Source organism: Belonocnema kinseyi, chromosome 7 (genome assembly GCF_010883055.1).
Source record: "Belonocnema kinseyi isolate 2016_QV_RU_SX_M_011 chromosome 7, B_treatae_v1, whole genome shotgun sequence".
Lineage (NCBI taxonomy): Eukaryota > Metazoa > Arthropoda > Insecta > Hymenoptera > Cynipidae > Belonocnema > Belonocnema kinseyi.
Window position 1 is genome coordinate 114,911,770 of NC_046663.1, and position 5,677 is coordinate 114,917,446.

General features: G+C 34.7%; 1 protein-coding gene and 1 long non-coding RNA gene across 2 annotated transcripts in view; both read left to right on the top strand.

Moving 5' to 3' along the window:
• Positions 1-5,677, top strand: part of LOC117175956 (puromycin-sensitive aminopeptidase-like) — a 44,565-nt gene that overhangs the window by 23,824 nt on the left and 15,064 nt on the right. The window lies entirely within an intron of this gene.
• LOC117175957 overlaps positions 1-5,677 on the top strand; it is an 18,495-nt gene that overhangs the window by 11,383 nt on the left and 1,435 nt on the right. The window lies entirely within an intron of this gene.

The following is a 5,677-nucleotide window of genomic DNA, read 5'->3' on the forward strand; positions in this document are numbered from 1 at the left end:
AACAGTTCATTTTTCTAAACAATCCGAAAACCATGCATGTTCCTACGAATGAAAAAGAAATATTCAAGTGCAGGTTACTCGAAAAAATCAAAATCTGTCAACGTTCTCATCCAACTTATTTGTTAGCTGATACACAAAATTGTGAAAACCAAATTATCCGTAGTAGTATTAAAACACTAGACTTATCAATATGTGAAATATCCGTTCTCAAAATCGATTATTTAGTTTTTATTAGTTTAGCAGAAAGTCAAGGATTTATTATAGTTCCTGAAAAATCTATACCTTATACCAGTGATGATCTAGATTTACTCAACGATAAACTGCTACCAATCCAAAAACAGATTGATAATGAGCAATTGCTGGAAGCAGGTAGAACATTAGATGATATCGATAATGTTTTAAACAGAGACAAAAATGAACGTCGAACACGAACATGGACTGAAACCACCACAGAAACTCTTACTTAGGTTATGTTGCATTAGTATTAATAACCTTATTCTCCATTTACAAATGCGGACTCTGCTATCTAGCACGAAAATGTCTGCCGAAAATCTGTTTCAACCTATTTTGTACAACTAATAACATTAATAATAACACAGCCCCAACGCTAACTATTGTTACCTACGTTCCACAGGCTCCTCCTGCACATGAAATTGAAAACAGTGAGCCGTTAGTAGCACCTAAAGTTGTTAAATTGCGTTTTTCTGGAGCAAAACGAGTCTAATGAGGGGGGTGTAATACTTCTACTTTACCACTATCCCCTCTCGTTGATTCTAGCTAAGGGTAGTTCGCCTACGACGCCTACACAAGGCCCTCGGGGCCTCAGCAGTCCTTGCGCCCTGTCTACGGACAGGTCATTCTGTATCTTTCGGTCAATAAACAAAAAGTATTCTTATATCACGTATAAAAGAAGTGTAATTCACTAGACCGTCAGTTTTTCATTTGTCAGTTTCTTTTATTTTTACTCTAGGCTGAGTTTTTCATATAGAATTTCACTGCCCCGCCCTGGCTTAGCAATGTCGCTCTACGTATTTAGCAATGGGAAGTTGCATTTTACATGCCGAAGTTGAGATCAATGGTTGATACTAGACTTAGAGCATATTCGGGTAAGAAGGAGCTGACTGGAACACATAGACTGGCATTAAAAAATGTATATTTTTGTCCGCAATACCATTAAATGCGCTTTAAGGTTGTATGTAAATCCCATCCCCGTACAAATAGTAGAGTTCCGCGGGGCGTTGTCAAGCCATACTACATTGAAAATATTCCACGGACCCGCATGGTGAAGATTTCAGTGCGTTACTGGCATAGAATTCGTAGGATGTGTGTATACGTATAGTCACCAATACGATGACAGTGGCAGATTCGTGGATCCTGCAACCTCACAATTAAAACCTAACCATGGCTGATCAACTGTCATGTGCGTTTGAATAGCTTGGTGCATTAGATAAACTGGAGAGAGGGAACAGTGTTGCTGCTATGCGATACTGTAATGTTTATCAGTTTGAAAGTGACTAAAATTTTAATGTCTTTCATTGAATTATCTATGAAACTACGCGGTGGAGAAACTTGATATATTTTTTTTTTAAATTTGTATTTACAAGCAGCACTAATACCGACATTTTTTAAATTTCTCTACCAGTGCGTTTAATTACTATAAATTAAAATGTGAAGAGTACCTATGCACTGTTCATGAACTACATGTTAAAGTAGTCAACTTTGACATTAATTATCTCCGCATCGGTGCGGTTGACAATTTTGAAATTAATTTAACATATAAATCATTATTTCATTTAAATATTGAATAGAATCAATGCCGGTCAATGCGATTTAATTATTTTTCGGACAAAAATGCAATTGGTACACATTTAAAGGCATTGAAATGTCCGTTTTTCGTAATGCCAATCTATGCGTCCCAATCAACTTGTTACCAGAATATAACATGGAGTGATAATCAGGGGTAAGTGCGCGTCCCAAACACAGGTAGCGTTGTTCAAAATCTCGTGGCTGCTCACTTCTTGGCTTCTATTTAATAAGAAGAATTCCTGGAAATAAAACCAAGAATCTAACGAACAAATTTAAGAATAGGGTCGAGCTACAAGGTACTAGAGTAGCTGCTTGTCTATAAAATGGACATAAGGCCTTCTTTTTATCATTGTGTAGTTAGGTTTGATTTGACAGACGAAACTTTTTCTAAAGGCATACAAATAAGAGAAATAATTTCGAATTTTTAAATATAGAAGAATACCCAAAATTGATAAATTTATTATTAAAAAAAAATCAAATTCGCTGTGGTAGCAACAAAAGTGGGAATTAAAGAAAGTGGGGGGCTTTTAAAATTAAATCTGCCTAACAAGTTACTACAATCTAAAGTTTAGAATTAAGGCCGTTAGTAGAGGCAGTATGTAATTACATTTTAGCGAGGATTGTTATTTATTCTTTAGTAAATAATATTTATTCGTTAAAAATGTCTCAAACCAAATTGATGTTGCAATTTATGGAGATTTTACATAGTAAATAAGAGAAAATGATATCTATATAAAAGTGGTTGAAAAGTATGTTTTGTAACATGCTGATTTTACGTGGTGAAGTAATCAGAATTATTTTAAAAATTGTTTAAAACTATAATGTTCGGTAATTTTAACTGATTTTGCAGCAATAAAAAAGAATCGTTCAGATAGAAGTATTATAAAATATGTTGTTTTGTAATTTAAACTTATTTTACAGCTCTAAAATTTGCGGGAAATTTCCCTGGAAATTTTCGAATTTATCCGGGTAAAACTCGTTCCGCCTCTAGAGTGCGTCGGAACATTACAAAATCCCACTACGGTAACACTGGTTCTAGGTACTCAGTGTTTGCATGACACGCGTCATCACCTATCGCTGGGAACTTCTGGACATAAAATGTGGTCGCGGTATACTAAGGTGGAAATTACACGGTCCTGGCACGCAAAAATGAAACCCTCTGTACCTAAATTAAAAGTTAAATTAAGTTTTACTACAATTCTGTAAAAGTTTCCGTGTATGTTCTTGTCAAGTAGCTCTTGACGTAATTGTTCATCCTCTGCTTTCCTCACTTCTGATATTAAAATTCAGGCTAAGGTTCTCGATCGCATGCTCCGCGGCTTTGTAAAGGAATGCTCCTTTGCCAATCATTTCGTGGTTACTAATCATTTTTAGGAAAGGATGACTGCCATTTGCAACGATGTAAGCTACACTTCAAACAATTCGATTATAAAGACACTGGAGATTCAGGAGTCTTCGCATATGCAAAATCGTATGCATATGCATGATTTTGCGTGTGGAGATAACAAGGGCCTGAAGCTCGTCCTTCGTCAATTGAATCACCCCAAAAGATTAGAGTAGAACCGGGACGGCAAACATGTAAGTCGCAGCTAGGAGTGTGACACGATTTTCGCTTTTGTGCGAGTCAGTTTTGTGAAGAGCGGTGAGTCGTGAAACATTGGCGCCACCCCTGCGATGTCCGGTCTGCCTGTTGTCTATTATTGTTTTGCATATAAGAATTCGTGATATGTCATAACTTTATCGTCTATTTGCCGAATTTGATTCAATTACGTATAAATGTGTTATAAAAACGGGGGCGCATCGATTTATAGCTCAGAACTGTCGACCAGGGTACAACTCAACCCGCTCAAACGGAGAAATAAAAGTGTTATTCTCCGTTCCAGAAAATGAGGTTGATCATCAGCAGCAGCAAGTAATTAAGCGTGACTAAAATGATTTTATTGTTAAGCCTGGACATGCAGTGTGTGAAGATCTCTTATTAAAGGAATGGATAATTTGGAAAAAGAAAGTTTTAGCTCCAAAATGGAACGGTTATGGTGGTAAGTATTACGGTTTGTTGATACCGATGTAACCTATAATAATCGAATGGCTCTGACGGTTTTATGACTACATTGTTTAAAAAATTTTTTAAATATTTTTATTGTTTCCGAACTTTTAGATTATTGTGATAGTATGTAAAATTGTAGTTTTAATGGTTTTTGAAATTTAAAAAATATTTCAAGATCCTGACTATCCTCCCTACCGAAAGAAATTTCTGAGTATATTTTAAAGATTCTCTAGGGTCAGAGAAGCTCAGAGAAATTCTCCGCAGGCACTCAGGTAGATATATTAAAATGTCCAGGTAGATCTTTTAAATGTTTTAAAGGCTTTAAAATGTCCAAAAAAATTGAAATAAGAACTCGATCATAAATAACAAGCAGAGGGGCTATATCAATAGAGTAGCCGACACTCAAGGGTCCTTTGTTAAGCTTTCGGATTAAAATTTAGAAGTAGATTTTTTTAAATTTCATAGTTAACAGCCTAAAACATAATAATTCGGAATCTACGGGTTTCGATGATTTCAGATATCTTAAATTTTTTTAAATGCTTAAAATTTGAATTAATACGACGTTTCTCATAAATGGCATGAGATACGCCAAAAAAGACAACCTTTTCTAATTCAACTAGAAAATGGTATATTCGCATATAAGTTATAATTATAAATAAGTATAATGAGAAAATTCATTAAATTAAAAAAAAGTGTTCATAATCTGAAAGGAAACTTAAAAAGGGAGCGTCGGATTAGCGACGGCCAACTACTGTAAATAACAAAACCCGCCCGGTACGTGACGAATACAAGAGGAACATTATATTACCGTCGCACCACTCTTAAAAAGACCATTAAAAGGATCTTGAAAAGGACCCAAATCTCTGACTATCTCTCAGACTAAATTGTTTCAAATCGACTCTGCTTATAGTCTCAAATGGGACAGGCTATTTCGCTAGAGAAAACTCGGCGATTTATATCGGTAGGGCTAAGGAAAAATGTAAAAGTAACATTAATGACACTTTTGAATTATTGTTGAGTTTCGACATTTATTTAGAATTAGATTAATTTATTATTAAACTCAAGTATTAAATTAAATTATAATTGTAAAATAACCATTTTCTTGTAATCAGAATGGTACATGAAACCTACATTAAAACCAGGGGTTTGTCATCTCAATTCCCAAACTGCCCTGAGCATTTGTTCGAAGGCTGCTGAAAACCCTCTTCGTCTAATAAAGCGCGATTTTTGACGAAGGATTCTGAAATGTCTAATAAAAAAATAAGCCTTCGAACAATGCTCGGAGCAGTTGGCAAATTGAGATGGCAAAACCCCTGGTTTTAATTTAGGTTTCTTGTACCATTCCGACTGCAAGAAAAACATTATTTTACATTTATAATTTACTTTAATACTTGGATTTAACAATAAATTAATGTAATTGCAAATAAATTTAGAAATTCAGCAATAATACAAAACTGTCATTAGTATTACTTTTACATTTTTGCTAAAGATAGTAAGGATCTTGAAATATAAAAAAATATAAAAAATCAATGCTGTTATGAAACCGTCAGAGCCATTCGATTATTTTAGGTTAAAGGACATCGGTGTCAACAAACCGTAATACTTACCACCGTTGCCGTTCCATCAGGAGCTAAAACTTCTTTTTTACAAATTATCTGATTCATTTAAAAGTAATATTCACACACTACCTGTCCAGGTTTAACAATAAAATCCTTTTAATCGCGCTTAATTGTGGGTCCGGATGCAATAAGGGCACATAAAATTTTTTCGTGCGAAAACGAAGTCCCCTGGAGGCTTTAGAAAAAATTTTCGAATTTTAATTTT